The 16268-nt window shown below is 38.9% G+C and overlaps 1 protein-coding gene across 1 annotated transcript in view; it reads right to left on the bottom strand.

Annotated features, from left to right (window-relative positions):
* KCNK13 (potassium two pore domain channel subfamily K member 13) overlaps positions 1 to 16268 on the bottom strand; it is a 44794-nt gene that overhangs the window by 27529 nt on the left and 997 nt on the right. The window lies entirely within an intron of this gene.

Raw genomic sequence — 16268 nt, 5'->3', positions numbered from 1 at the left:
TATTAGAAAGAGTTATTACACCCACAAATATGTCGTGAAGCTCAAAGCTTTCAGAAATCTAATGAAAAGCTTGGCATAGGAAAATCCAGTACTAATAGCATCTAAAACAATAACAAAAAAAGGCATATTTGTAGTATTACTTGGGCTTTGCAATAAAATGGAGCTTATGTGCCCACTTGCCCCCACCTCTCTGATTATCTGTCAGTCATACTATGCTTCAATAATTTTTGGAGTTGTTGATCAGTCTCTGTCAATTCTCCAAGATAATTATGATCCTACACATTTTCTGACAATTTGAATTTAGGTGACAGACAGAGATGCTAATTCATGTTGTTGCAAAAGAAGAGCAGCCTGATAAAAGCTCAATATATTATGTTTGACAGAGATCAGCATATTCACATTTCCTAGCATCTAGCAATGTAGCTTCGTAAGACACAGCATAGCCTGATTTTTGTGAAATGAAGGGGATCAGAAGGTAGTTAGTTTCTGTAGAGGGGGTTGGCTCAAGTAATGAAAGGAATAAATCAAAGGAAACACAATTCAAGTAAAAATTAAATTTTAAAACAAATCTGATCAAATTGGAACAATCTTAATCAAGATTCAGTAGATCCTCACCAGGCCATTTGGGATGTTAACACATCCACAGTTCACTTGAAACATGAGTTACAGCCCTGCTTTCTTTCCTGAGGTTATTACCAGATGTGTGAGTACATCAGGTACAGCTAGAACTAAAATCACCCCTAAACTCAGTTCTTCTATAAGGACTTGACAGTCATCACTAGTCTCTGTATGACTTGGATCAAGTACCCACATTTTCATGTTCAATACATGGTATTACTCCTGCATTTTGATTGCTTAAGAACACAGATGTTATCTATATGATGTATATGGTTACTACATGAAAATATCCTACCTGAAAAACAGAAAATCTCATATCAAGTACTGTCACAGCATCTATCACAGTTGAGACAGCCACAACTCAGAGTACCACCATAGAATTTTAGGCTTTAAGCAGTCACCCATACAGCATAACACCAGACCTCATCAGAAGACTGCAAGCAGCTGCCATTTCTTGTTCTTCAGCCCAACCTTTTATCCCCTCATGTTGATGCATTGCACCTGTGTGCCTCTGTTCCCTTTGTGTTTGGTCAGTGCCCCTGGGCACTCCAGGGCTCATTGCTGTCAGTGCTGCTCACCTGCTGCTCACAGCTGTGCCCACTGGGGATGAGGCTGGGCCAGCCCCACTCCCAATCACCACAAACTGTGTGCCTACAAAGTACTGATAAATTTGAAGGAAGATTTGGAGGTCTGGTTTGTTTTTATGTATTATTTCACTTTTTTTGTGTAGGTGTGTAAATGAATGCAGGTCTTCTACATCATGGCACATGTCAAATGCACATTCACACAGAGGTATCTCAAAAGCCTGGGCAGCCCTTCTCTGTAACTTCAGCAAGGAAGCAATCTGTAAGATAAGAAATCTTCATTTCTAAGTGCTGATGCACTGAAAAAAAGTAGTTTCTGTCCAAGACTAAGCCAATCACAGCCCTGCATCTGCAGATCAGCACGGTCTGCTGGCATGGTGGCCTTGGAACTTTGGCTCCTGGTGACACGCTCAGGCCCCCTTGGCAGCTGCCTTGTGACATAGGGGCAGAAAGGCTCCCAGTTTAGGCTTCACACTTCAGGCACAGGCTTTGACTGATGACCATGAAACTGTTTCTGCCATGGCTCATTATGTTATGTCTAAGGGGACAATGACAGTTTTTCCAACAAAATGCTCTTGATTTAATGAAACTAAACTGTTATCAGTTGCAATCCAGAAAGGTTCAAAGGAGAAAATAATCTCTCAAATGCTGCAGGGTTGTTGTTTTAACTGCTAATTTGTGCATATTTTGACAGTAATCATTGAAGCCTGTGATGGTCCCAGAGGTTGCCATGGTGCTACTATAAGATGTTATGGCAGATTCTGCAGTCCTGAGACCAACACTAGGAGGATTTACTCAAGAGCATACAGTGGGGTTTTTCCTTTGCTTCATACATCAGAACTTCAAGCCTACATAGTTTTGTCACAATACTTTGAAAACTAGTCTTTTAATGTAAAATTAAATGGACACTAAAGACTTGAAATCTAATAAATCTAAAAAATATCTAGTTTTTTCTCCTGAGATTGAGGTTTTACAGAACACTCTGCTTCCTTTTCTGTTTCACCTTGCTGTAAAAAATGCCAGTATGAAGAAAATGAGCAATATTTCATTGTCCTTTGAAGAAATTAATGGAGAAAAAAAGCAAATAAGAAATTTTCATTTATGTTTTGTATGTAATTGTAGAAGGAAAAATTAAAATTCAACTCTGCAGGAACCTGTTTATATGTTTTACTTACCCCAAGTAAGAAAACAAGTAGTTCTGTTACTTGAGGGTCATTACTAAGGATGCATAAGATTAAGCATTTGCATAAATTTGTATTTCTGTATTTCAGACTGTATTTTATTGTTTGTCCACAAAGTACCCAAAGTGCCTTAATATCAGTTTCTGTGAATAAGCTACAGCAATTCAGCCAGACTTCCAAATCCTGCATGCTAGGAGTCATGTAGAGAGATGTCCAAGCTCTCTTTGTATCCTTGACTTATATTTGTTCACTTTACTAGACACTGGAAATTATGGATTCTGTTCAAAATCACTAGTGGTGTTGCCTGAATTTATTGTACTGCAAGGACTGAAATAACCAAACACCTGTGAAGTCAGAAGCTTCAGCTTCAAGTCCTGCTTGGCCACAGGGAGGCTTCAAGCATTGCTTTTATTCCCCAGAGCAGTATCTAAACCAACCTACTTGAACACAAGGCTGAGCCTTTTCTGCTCCTTCTTAGGGAACCTGTGCCATGGTGCTAACTTCACAGGAGGAGACATGGAGCATGGACACAGAGCTGCCATGGAAGGCAATGATTGCGTTGCCCCTTCTTTCATTTTACCAGTATAGGGAAATTTTGACACTGACTGTAACCACTTACAAATTTTGTTAAGGGGTCATCTTTCATCCCTGCCCTAGGAAAGTTAGGTTCTTCACATGAATCTGCTTCTGGAAAAACCACTCCTGTCAGCCCCCTAGCTTACTGCACAAGACAGCTGGCTCAGGTAAAAGCCTGAGGGAGCTTCTCCAGACCTCTGTCCTAGAAAAGCATTCTTCAGGGAAGCCAAGATCCAGTTCAAGACAGCCTGAAACCCTCAGTCATGCCTGTGTTGTCATCAGGGGCAAGGTAATGGTCAGGAAAAAATGAAGAAGTAAACAAAGAGGGGGGCAGAGGAAGATTGAGTGCAAAGTCTGTGGTTGTTGAAAGCAATTTCATATAAAGTGGAAAAACCATTCATAGCAGTGTCTGTTGAACTTCTGCTGACTTCAGACCCTACAGCTTTACTGAGTCCTGAAACAAAAAACAAGACCCGGGAACACTCTGAGAGGGATTTGTTTCTCTGAAAAAAATAATGGCAAACACAATATTCTCCATTTTAGAAATAAACTGAAATTAAAAAGCCTACCACTATTGCTGCTTTTTGACACAAAACTGGATTTCATTATTTAAGGAGACAAAACCTAGCCAGTTATGTTATTTCTGAGTCCTATTCAGTGTTTGATTATGCATCTACTTTGCTGAGTATCTTTTTGTTCTACATTGCTTAGTTTTGTGGTGTCTTGCATAGATTTACTTTTTTGGATTTCCTCTGAAAGGGCAAGTGTTGAAGACAGTACACAGCTACAAAAACAGTTGTCATATGCTTCAAAAGTAATTGTCATTCTTTTGGTATAGCTGTTATTCCCAGTACTTAAAAGCTGTCTTTGATGTAATTGAGGCTTTTACTCCTCTCTATCTATTGGGCTTTTAATCACCTCCTAATTAATGAAGTAATGACAACCAATTATATTCACATCTAACACAAAGCATATTGTTAAAGTTTGCCATTACCACTTTCCTTTCTTGCATGCTAACACAATGTTGTAACCCTAACATTTTCCGCCTCACTGCTGCTGGGAGCATTAATCAATAAAGTTATTTATTCCATTTTAACATTTTTATTGACTGGCAATTATGCATGAAGAGATGAAATGTCTGCATAACTCATGACTCTCATAATGCTTCTTTCAAGCAAAGTAAAATTATTTCTTCCATTTTAACATTTTTATTAACTGGCAATTATATATGAAGAGATGAAATGTCTGCATAACTCATGACTCTCAGGATGCTTCTTACAAGCCAAGTTTTCAAAATACTTAAATGTATCAGGATCCTATTGTTTTGCTCTGGACAAAGCTTCATTAAAGCTACAGAAGGGAGCTACACCTCTCTCTACAGGTCTACATCCATGTTTTATCACTGGTTTCAATTATCTAGTCAGAGTTAGAGCTCTGCAAGAGCACAAGCCTCAGAAACAGTGGGGAAGGCTGACTTCACTTTCTTATATTCTTGTTGATCAGCACTGCTGGGTTTTTTGCCAAGGAGAATTTGAATTTGGTGCTGTATTTAAGGCAGAGGTTTCTGACATTCTCTATGAAAAAAAGTTTGTTTGCTTTCTCTGGATTTAAGTAGGATTCTATTGGTCACCACAGATGAACTTCACCAGGACTTCTTACCAAGTCTCATAATAGTTACTTGACGTGAAGAAAAGCCCATGCTGCCAGTGGCTTGATTCTTTCCTAATTTTAAAAATAGAGCATCTTTGAAAAATGAAAAACAATAAGGGAACAAAGAAAGAAAATTACTTCTATTAAAATTGTTTCTGTTTACTAGAATAAACTAGGAATTTTCTAACAAAGCATTTTTTCATGGGATATAACGAAGCTTCAAACCCAAGTGATTCACAGACACATTTTGGTTTTGATATACTTTTCCCAAAACAGAAACAGGATTCTGACAATTGAGCAGCCATCATCCTTAGTGCTCTGCTGAAGAGCTCTGGTTTCCTTGTGTGTGGCTCAGGGACAGCCCCCCCACTCTGTGGCTTGTCCAGTCACAAGTAACTCATAACCCCAACATGAGTTTGTCACAGAGCCAAAGGTTCATGACAGCCCAGCTGTGCTGGCACTTCTCAGATACACAGCACTTCTCAGCCTCCTTTTGGCATGGGGAGAAATTATCCGTATTCCAGGAAAAGGTCCCCAACTGTCCCAATACCAGAAAGGTTCCAGAAAGCACTTTCTTTTCTAAATTCAGCAAGTGGAGTCCTTGGAACACTTGGCAGTGTGCAGAATCCCTGGCATTACATATATCTCTGCTCCATGCTGCTTTGAAAAAATAAGAAAAATATATATTCCTGCAGATGAACTTTTGTGTATGATCTGTAGAAACTTTTGGAATCTCTGTATCTGAACAGATATACAATCTGTATAGAAATACAGTGCAATAGATGGCTTTTAAAGTGATTGAAAACTCACTCCACTTTGTTATTTACATGCTCAATTTTAAACACAACAGGAAAATGGTTCAAAAGTTTCTACAATAAAACCTCATCCAGTTAATTTCTTTTTCCAGTACTCTCCTGAATTAGCTCTTGAGGCAGGAGATAAATCATTCTAGGGGAGCAATAGAGAAAAAGCATCTCAAGTAGGAACCTTTCTCCTTATAAAAGGACAATTTCCAAAGCTTTTTTTTATACAGCTTCAGCTGCATAAATTACAAAATATTTAGTGTTTTGTCATGACAAGCCTATTACCTCTACCTTCTGTTGTTCTGCTCTTTTGGAGTCCAGACCAAGAAATTGGAAGGGACAAATGTAGGAACGTTGAAACTGTCCATAATTGCCCTCAAGAGTAGCTAAGGACACTCATGAGTAACTATTTTATTTCTTTTTGCAATATTTCAATACTATAACTTCTGAGAGTTGTACCCCATGGGATGTCAGACAACAGCCAGAATACAGCACCCAGTGAAAACATGGCGAGAATCCTTTTATGTACCTTTACCTGGAGGATCAAGATTAAACTATGGGCAAGGCCAAAGTTTTACAGTGGGTGCCAGGACTCTTCTAATGTTGCAGGGTTTTGGTTTACAGCTTATCTGAAAGGCAGCATCTCCTTCAGCACAAGGATGTTTAAATTTGTGGTGAAAGAGGAAAGAATGGCCAGTACTGCTCCCTGGAGCACGCAGACAGTCTTAAGGACCTTCTCATTAAGGCACAATCCAGTTGGACCTGCTGACTTGATAAACCAGGAATATTGCTGCCTGAGAGGGATGAGGTAGACTCTAGCTCTTTGAGCAGATGAGAATTTCTATTTAAAGAATTATACATGAAAAATGAAAGGAAGAAGAGCAGCCTGTATAACAAAATTAACTCCTACTTACAAAAATAAGAGAAACTGGCCATTACAAAATATTTTTCTTAGAACAAACAGCAAAACAGTGCCAGCACATAGCATACAGGGAACTGAAAAGAGATGTGATATAGGAAGACTACAAAAGCAAGACACATTATAAAAAGGAATTGTTCTGCAATATGAAAGAAAAGTTACATATATAGAGATTATTTTACCCTAACAGCACTATTCTACTTATATCTTTATGGAAATAACTTCAGAAAAAAATATTTCTGCCCCTAACTGGACTATAATACTTCTTTATTTTCCATGCCATTAATGGAACATGGTTTTGCTCTAAGTGGTGTAAAATTTTTGAGCTTGATTATATTAATAACTTCATGTGTGTGCATAAGAACACAGAATTCAGTATTGTGCCAGTTTGGTGGGCATTATCCTCTACCAGAGAGAATCAACAAAGCTCAGCTATCCCTACAAGCAGGTAAGAATGAGAGAATCACTAGCACAGATGGGCATGAGGAACAGTCTATTTTAGCAAGAAGGCTGGACAGCTGTTTCTGTGAAGTTCTGACCACTTACGAAAAAAAGAGTTTTGCAGAAAAGTACAAAATGGATGCAAATACATGCTTAAAATAGGAAACTGTGCTTAAAAACAGTCACTACTAAAATAGGCATATTAGTTCTGTGTGAATAAATCATATTAAGTGTCTTATTAATATTCTCATTGTGAGAACAAAACCACCTCAAACTCAAAACTGGCTTGAGGTTGCAAAAAGCCTGGGCTATATTTGCAATCAAGAGCACCTACCGATATATTGAATTTTCACTTGTCAAGAAGTCTGAGACACTTCCAAAAGCCATATATTGCCTTCAGGGATGGCAGTGTGAAATCAATGGAACACTAAAACCTCATGAATGCTATAAAAATCTCCATGCTATAATACTAAATATTTTTCCTAGGAATTTAAATTATAAAATAATATTTCACTATTTAGCTACAAAAGTTCTTTTTTTTTTTTTCATTTTTAATATTGAAACCATTCTAGTTTTAAGTATTCTTAATGTGCTGAAAAAGCTTTAATATGTGAACTGCTGGTATACCAGTCAGCTGAACCTTTAACAGCAGAAATAATTCCACTGGAAAAAGTACTATCTATCAGTAAACAGAAACAGTAACAAAGCCTTTATCTCCAGTATTTTATATCCTGACCAAATTATTTAAAAACTCAGTTAAGACAGTCAAAGACAGTCAGCTAACACTGGGATATAAGTTTGCAAGCCTTCCCCCAGCATTTGTGATATAATTTTAAACAAATTTCTCCCTCTTTGTATATGTGGGTTAATCCAAGTAAAAATAATTATTTTATATTAATGACTATAATATATATCATTATTTAAACTGATTATTAGTTAATAATCACTTAAGTCAATATAGTCTTTTTTTTTTAACCATCCTTACTATTCTGCATACCTCTTTGTTCCTAGAATTCATCCATGGGACAAATTAAGACTGGTCCTGTAACCAGCAACTAATTTGTTTAAATAAGTGTTTTTCTTTTCTCCATCCAACTTATCCCACTTCATGGCATGCCTAATCTTCTCAGCCCTGATTAGGCTTCTGTTTTCAATTAAAAAAGGAAGCTTTCCTCCAGGAAATAGGAGAATTGTGTCGCTGCTCCAGTCAGAAAACCCTCACATGCTGAGTGCCACAGGCCATAGCACTGATCTCCAGCTCAGGCTCCTTAGGGAACTTTTGGTTTGGAAAATGAGAGATTCCTTGGAAGTGAGTATTAGGCAGAAGCAGTAGGATGAGAGCAGGGCTATCAGTCCATGAGGTCAGCAGGCTGGAGAGTGGCCTGGCTGGGGAATGGGTGCATTCTCCACTTGGATTATCTGGAGGAAGGCAACACCTGCTGGAGCTTTCCTTGGCCTGGTGTTTGCGTGCCCAGTCTGGCAGGGAGCTGCCAAGGCCCTGATCTCCTCCCCTTTGGGCAAGGGCTGCAGTGCAGTACCCTGGGCATGGAGGCCAACATTTCATTCAGACACACAGGGCTCCTACATGGTCCCTGCTGCATGTCACCTGCACTACATTCAATTTTCAGCAGTGTTTTGTGCAAAAAATGGACAATAACAGTACTTTCCTCACGCTCTTTGTCCTCAAGTCATACCAGTATATCAAACACAAGCAGAAAGAGGTACAGCTGCCAGAACAGAGACTTCCAGGAAAGTACTTAATTCCTTGCAGGACCAAGTTCTTCAAAGTAACCTCCTGTTTATTTTTAGCTGGTTTTCTTGATGCCGATTTTTCCATCCAAGTTTTTTGTTTTTTTTTTAATTCCAGCATCAGTAAAAATATTGTTATATCTGATTTCACTTCTTTAATTAAGTAAGTACTTCTCAGTCCATGATCAGTTCTATTTTGTTCTGGTTTAAAGTTTATTTAATTTGAGACATATTTCAACCAGGGTAGCATAATGGCACGTCTCAAGGCCTGCTTGATCCTAATATTAAAATGTTAGTTTATTTCCTGAAGGTAAAAAAAATATCTAAGAAGTTTAGTGTAAATTTGTCAAAAAATTCTTTTTATCTGCACTCTAAAAATAGAAGTCAAAAACAGCAAAAGAACAAGACTCTGTATTATGCAGTGTGATTACCACCCTGCTTTTTTTTTTTTTTTTTTTTTAAGGCTAATAGGAATAATGAGCACATACTATCACTGAACCTGGGGAAAAAAGCCCTGGCAGAGGCAGAAAAATGTAATCTCATCCATTCACTGCACAATGAGGGAATTAAGGATTGTGTATAATTCTTGTTAAGTGTCTGGTTAACCTGAGTGCAAAGGATTCTGGTGATGAAATCTCTGTGTCATTCCTAGGCAGACTGCACACTTGCTTCATTTCATTCAGAAAATTTTTTCTCATATACAATCTGAATCTTCTGTGTTGCAATTTAAGCCCATTGTCTTTTATTTCTTCCTATCATCATTCCTTTTTTAAAGACTGGCAAAATGTTTGTCATTTTAAATTGCCTGGAATTTCAAACCCTTCTACAAGTTGCCAAAGTGCCCATTACTGCTTTAGTAATTTCTTTGCATATTCTAGAATGCAGTTGAGTTAGCTTAAATGATTTTAAAAGATCTGACAGATTTAGGGATTCTAACCTATTCTTTTACTTTCCGCTTTCTTACAAGTGTTAATTGTACCACACAACAGTTCAGAGTTGACCTTTTCAGAAGACTGATACAGAAAAAGCCATTACAGATTTCAGCCTTCTTGGAATCATTTGTTGAGAGCTCTTCCTCTTTTCTGTACAGCAGAGCAATGTTTTTCTTAGTCTTTCTCATCACTATTGTGCTGATGAATCAGTTCACATCACCCATGATACCCCTTGCTAATAGCATAATTTTGTATCTGTTCCTGTATTTCCATTTTATTCCTTTTATTTGTCTTCACTGATCTAATTTTCTATCAGTTTTCTGTATGTTTTCTTCTTGTGACAGAAATTAACTTAAAATCTATATCTTTGTCTTTTACTGTAGTTCCTGTCCTCCTCCTGTATTTCACATTTGGATCCCTTGAGCCAGAATCATTCATATATTTTGTCCAGGAAACTGAAAGTCCCCCTTAAATAATTTTTCTTCAGTTTTGGCTCCTCTGAGATTCTAAACTGCAGATCTGTATTTAAAGCTTTACTCTCAAAATTCCCTGGTTTTCTGTACTTCTTCCTTTCCCTCTGAAGAATAATGAACTCTGCCACTGCATGGTCATAGAATTTGCCTTCTACACTTACTAGGTTAAAGTCAAATCCAGAAAGGTTTTTTCTTAAATTTATTATATATTTCAAAAACTTACTAGGGAATTTGTGCTCAGGTCCCAGCATATTCACCTGGAAACAGAGAAATCCCCATACATTATAAAGTCATGCCCTGGAAAATGCCAATTCCTCACAAAAATCCTAATCCTGATCTTCTTAAGAGAGTGTAACTGATAACATGATTTCCTTTACAGAATTCAAGTGTTTTTAACTACTTACTGATCTCATTTAAATGAGAGAGGGAGAGAACCTGTGGCAGAGAAGTTCCAGTCAGTACTGCCAACAGTGCTGATCTGGTTCTGCTGCTGCCTGGGTGTCCACCTATAGATTGACAGGGTGGGATTTATTTCACCAAAATTTCAACACTAATAGAAGTATGAACCTTTGCACATGACACATCAGCTATTTAATTCTAGTCATGGAACAGGCACATTAGGACATATAAATTCATGTAATTTATTTTAGATATCTTATGTAAAACTGGATGACTGGCAATAACAGATGTAAGAAAATTTACATGTGAGACCAGACCTGGCCCTTCCCCTAACCTTGTGGATTACAAACAGATGGCTTAACTTTTATTTTAACCAGTGTCCAAGAGAGAACATGCTAGGCTATCACACGTGTACCTTTTTTAGATCTTGCTTATAAAAGAAGATTTCCAGGTTGCTTTAATTTTATACTTCCTTTCTACAACATTATTTGCTTTAAGTTTTCTACACTGTTCTGCATATAGCAGAGACTGGTGACGATCCTATCATTATAACCAATGTTCTCCTTTTCACATTTTCTCTACATCTTTGCTTTATAAAGATCTATCATATATTATAGAAAGCTTTTGGTAAAGTTAGAGTAAACTATCTAATAGCTTGTCTTTCAAAGGTGGGCAATGTTCTAGTTTATTAACGGATGCAATCCAAGGCTGGTGGCAATTACAACTTCAGTGAGTTGACAACTACAGTAGTCTCTGTAAATGGCTTCAGTTCACCTGCAGCTTCCCTAAAAAGCCTTTTGCTCTAGAGATGCCTTCCTTGCTCTACTTATGGCTCAATGGCTAAAGCAGGCAGGTCATTTTGAATTATTAGAGCTGTTTGCAGCTTGTGTGCAGTTTTGGGCACCACAATATTAAAAAGACATTAAGTTGTTAGAGAGTATCTAAAGGAGGACCATGAATATCATGAAGGGCCTCGAGGGGAACTCTATGAGGAGCAACTGAGGTCACTTGGTCTGTTCATCCTGAAGGAGACTGAGGAGAGACCCCACTGCAGCCTACAACTGCCTCGTGGAGGGAAGGGGAGGGTCAGGCACTGATCTCTTCACTTTCATGACCAGTGAGTGGACTGAGGGATTGGCCTGAAGTTGTGTCAGGGAAGATTTGGGTTGGATATTAGAAAAAGGCTGTTCACCCAGAGGGTGGTTGGGCATTGGAGCAGGCTCCCCAGGGCAGTGGTCACAGCACCAGCCTGACAGAGTTCAATAAGTGTGTGGACACTGCTCCCAGGCACATGGTGTGACTCTTGGGGCTGTCCTGTGCAGTGTCAGGAGCTGGACTCGATGATCCTTGTGGATCCCTTTCAACACAGGAATGTTCTACAGTTCTATGATTCTAAATACTTCAGGCATGGTACTGTTAGGTAAGGGCAGACAGTGTGGTCTCTGTGAGACCAGGAGTAAGCTTGGCCATGGCCCCAGGTGGAGCATTTACTGCAGCTGCCACTCTCTGCTCAGTCTGTACACAGGTGGGGAGGGATAGAATGTAAGAAAATAAAGATAGTGCAGAAGGTAGTCTCACACCTGAGGAGTTGCAGCTGTACTAATCACCAAAGATTAGGAACAGGCCTGCCCTTAATAGGCCACAGCTGTGTCCAATAAGAAGAAGAGTGCTACAAAAGAGTGGGTTAGCTGGGTGAGGAGTTGTTGGAGTGTTGGAGTTTGTTGTCTATATTGTTAAGAGAGATGGAGGTTGTTATCTGTGCAGTGAAGGAGTCAGTGCTGTGAGGAACTGCCCATGAGAAATCACTGAGAAGGTATGGAACTTTTGAAATAAGAGGACAACATACAGGAAGACAGGGTGATCTCAAGGCTCTAAGCACTAGTCCAGCTCTCTGGGTTTAATGACCTTGGTGGTTTTCTGGGCATTATCACATACACTTTTCTTCTGCACAGCTGTAATTCCACTTAGCAGGAACTGTAGTGACAGGTGAAAATGAGGAAACAGGCACTTTGTGACACTTTTCAGAACTCCTTCCTTCACTCATGACACAGCTGTAACAGGAACACTGCAGTCGTTTCACTCCATACAGACTTTCCCATTAGCAAACAACACTTCCGTGAGCAATCCTTTCTATGAGGCTGCTTAAAGAAGATGCTATGACTCCTTCTATCCCTTCTGTACAGTACACCATGTGGCTGCTTATTGCTGTCTTTTATAAAAATCCCAGCCTTCACTCCACTCCAATTTTATCTTTTGGGCCTCAGGTAATGTATCAGTTGACAAATTTCTCACCTTATATCCAGAATTTACACCTCCAGCCCAATTTGCTGCAACTTTTTGTAGAGAGGAAGGATGCAAAATTTAACAATTTCTGCAGAAAATGTAACTGATTTTGTGAAGATGATATAATTTTCTCCTTTGCCTCACTGTTCACACAGAGAAGACAAGAAGCAACAGGTTCAAATTGAAATACAGGAAATTCCATTTGAATAGAAGAAAAAGACCCCCTTATAATGTGAAGTTGGTCAAACACTGGCACAAGGTGTCCTGAAAGAATGTGGTTTCCACCAAGAGAGATACCCAAGCTGCAACAGGATGCAGTCCTGAGCAGCTGACTGTCATTGACCCTGCTTGGAGTATGGGGGTTGGGCCAGACAATCTCCAGAGATCCCCTCCAACTTCCAGCGGCCTGTGAAAAGGGCAGGAATATCATAAGTCAGTTTGAGAAGTTGTTTCATGTTATGTGTTTTTAACAAGATACATTACATTTTATTCCAGCTCCCTACTTCTTGGAGGCACTATTGTGCCAAGGTACCACAGTAGTCCTTGGGTATCAGAGCACCTGATGATGACTGTGACCCTACAGTCTAAGGCTGCTGAATACCCAGAGCCTACCTAATATGTCTCTGTATAAAACACATAAACATTCACTGAATTGCAAATTGGGACTTAGATCTTGTTTTATTTTCTGGTCTGCAGATGTTTCATTAGGCTATGCAAAGTGGAATGGTTTCAACAGAAAACACTGAGAGTCCCACCTTGAAATTATTCCTCAGACTGGTGGGCAGCGCACTTGGATGAGACACAGGAATTGCTGCAAGTCCTACTGAGAAAGAAGTGGCTTTGAACTCTTCCATCCTGAGATATTCCTACTACCACCACCTTATTTTTAGGCAAAAGGGACAGTACATTATGTGACAAAGAGTAGATTGAAAGCAAAGTGAGCTTTTGGAGGAGCCCACTGGACATGTGTGGATTAGTTAGGCACCTGCCTTAATGGGATTGAGAGGCTTTGACACCATCTAATTCCTTGGGATTGCTTCCTGGACAGTCTAGGCAGTCTCCTAGTTGGGCAGGTATTTGTGGTTATGTGCCTTCATTCCTGACTTTTCCCTTACTGCAAAGGAAACCTTAGTACTGGGTCACACTGGAGACCACTGCTTAAAAGACCCATCAAGATTACAGGCTGAGCACTGATAGGAATAAACACTTTTATGGAACAAACCCTTTAATTACTAACCTGAGAAATTAATTAATTTTACTAGTTCAGCTCTGTTTAGCTTTGCATTTTCTTGACAAATAGGCTGGTTATATTTAATTTTGACCTCTTGACTTGATGCACTGATACCATGTTCCAAATTCCACTGGATTGTGGATGTGTGTCTAACATTTTATGCAAATCTTCATTAAAAAGACAAGATTACTCCCTTAGTTACTGCAAAACTCTACTTTCCTCTGAAATACATGATGGTATTTCTTTCTAGCTAAAGTCCAGGGAGCAGTTGATGTGACATATAATGTTTGACTGATGCTTTAGCAGTAAATCAAAATGGCTAGGTTCACCTTATTCACTGTGGAAGAAATAAATTTATTCTGGTGGAGTAGCAAAATAATTCCTATTATGCAAAAGAGAAAAAAAACCCCATAAAGTTTACAAAAAAAATTTGTTTTTACAGCAACTTATCCACTAAATATAGAGCTTCTATACCAGCACATAGTAGTGAGTGTAGAAGGTGAGCTGGTATTAAGAATATGTCATAAGCACCTTTTCCTAAAAAACTGTTTTTGACCAAAGACATCAAATTTTGTTTAGCTCTAGGAATGTACAGAGCCACCAGGAGTATAGACTGAAAAACACACGAAATAAGCTTTCATACTTTCCTCAGAACTAGCAAGGCTGCAGCTAGAATAATACATTAATATTGGAGCACTGTACTAGGGCATGAAAGAAGATTGGGCCATTTGGAAAGAGCTGAGAAGAGAGACAAAATATTGATTTTAGAGGTGTAAAACAAAATCTATTATTAGGATGCCAATATGGTTGATACAAATGAGCTTGTAGTTGCCTTCAGGAGAACACTGCTGAGTGGCACATCTGAGGAGACCTGGTTGAAGCACAATCCTGAGAGCCCATCCTGCAGCACAAGCTAAGTTAAAGGATTGAAATGCACAGTCAGTCCCACAAAGCAGAAGTTCTACTAAGATTAAAAAAGAGACATGCTATTGATATGATGAAGAAGTGCAATTCTGCTGACAAGATTAAGAAAGAATGATGTAATTCATAAACACGCTGAGAAAGTGTCATCACTGATAAGACTGAGAAAAGCAATGTCAGGTCAAAAGAAGGGACAGGATGTAAACTGCCAAAGTCTCCAGACCATACACAGTCTGAAGGAAAACAGAGTCTTGAGGAGATTTCTGCAGAAACATTAAGGGAGCTGTAAAATGTGAGCAATGGAAATCAGCAAGTCATAGAAACTACCAAAAAGTGTGAGTGGCTAAGTGGATACTTGTGTTTGTGATCATCTGCAGTTAACAGGATCACAGATATGCTTCTCTCCTTAACAATCTTATATAAATAAGACAAAACTTAATGTAGAAATACTGGCATCAGTTAACACCTGTGAAAAGCAACCGTATCACTGCAAAAGGAGTTACAACACTGTGGTTTTCTGAACTGAGAGAAGGCTGAAGGGACACACTGACAATGGTCTTTGAGTACCTCAGAGGCCATTCTCTGAGTACAAAGGATGGCAAGAGAAAAATAACACAAGTCACTGAACTGCAGTAAGGCAGACATCAGAAAAACCCCAGGGTAATAATGCACAACGCTGGATTCCTTGCTGAAGCTGTGGAATCTCCAACAGCGCAGGTCTGAAATGGCATCTTGAACCAACATCACAAAAAAGTCCCATATAACTGACTCCTCGAGGAATAGAGGCAAGGCAGGTGGAATTTTTGAGATCTGGTCCAATCTGATCTGATCTTTTTACTACAATTTTATGGCTGTAGCAAATATTCGCAAAAACTCTGCTTAATTATTTTGATCATACAAGAAGCACACTTCAAGGGACATGTTATAATGGCAAACAAACTACAGCAATCCACAAAAATGGGCTTAACAATTATTTTCAGTTGCCAGTCCAGCAGAACACTGAAGCACAGTTCTTGGGTTTTAAAGACTTTAGCTCTAAGGACACAAACCATTCAAATCTTGAAGCATTGATGAAATATAAAACCAGTCTAATGACATCTTTAATAGAATAACCCCAGACTTAGAAAACCTCAGTATTAGAGAGGAGTATGCTGCAGGACAGGGCAAACTCTTACACATCCCACACAAGTAAGGCATCTCTAATCTCCTCTTCAGAAAAAAAAAACAAACCAACTGTTAGTGGAGATTTCCTGAAGAACTAAATAACCATACCACAATGTATATTTCATTCATGGAGAGGGACTGATGTGAACTGGCTGTACCATTACTAAGATTTAATGATCCCATTTGTCACAGTGATATAACTGCATACAGATTGCCTGTCTTTAACTGAAGAAAGCTCACTTTCTCCGAGGCTTTTAGCTGTCTGCAGATGCCTAAATGAAGATTTTCTGTTGACACCCATGGGCTCCCTGGGGTGCTTATGTCAGTTCCTGGTGCTACCCCTT

The sequence above is a fragment of the Molothrus aeneus genome, chromosome 6, assembly GCF_037042795.1.
Source record: "Molothrus aeneus isolate 106 chromosome 6, BPBGC_Maene_1.0, whole genome shotgun sequence".
Lineage (NCBI taxonomy): Eukaryota > Metazoa > Chordata > Aves > Passeriformes > Icteridae > Molothrus > Molothrus aeneus.
Note: the sequence above shows the minus strand (reverse complement) of the source record. Positions and strands in the feature narration are given on the sequence as shown.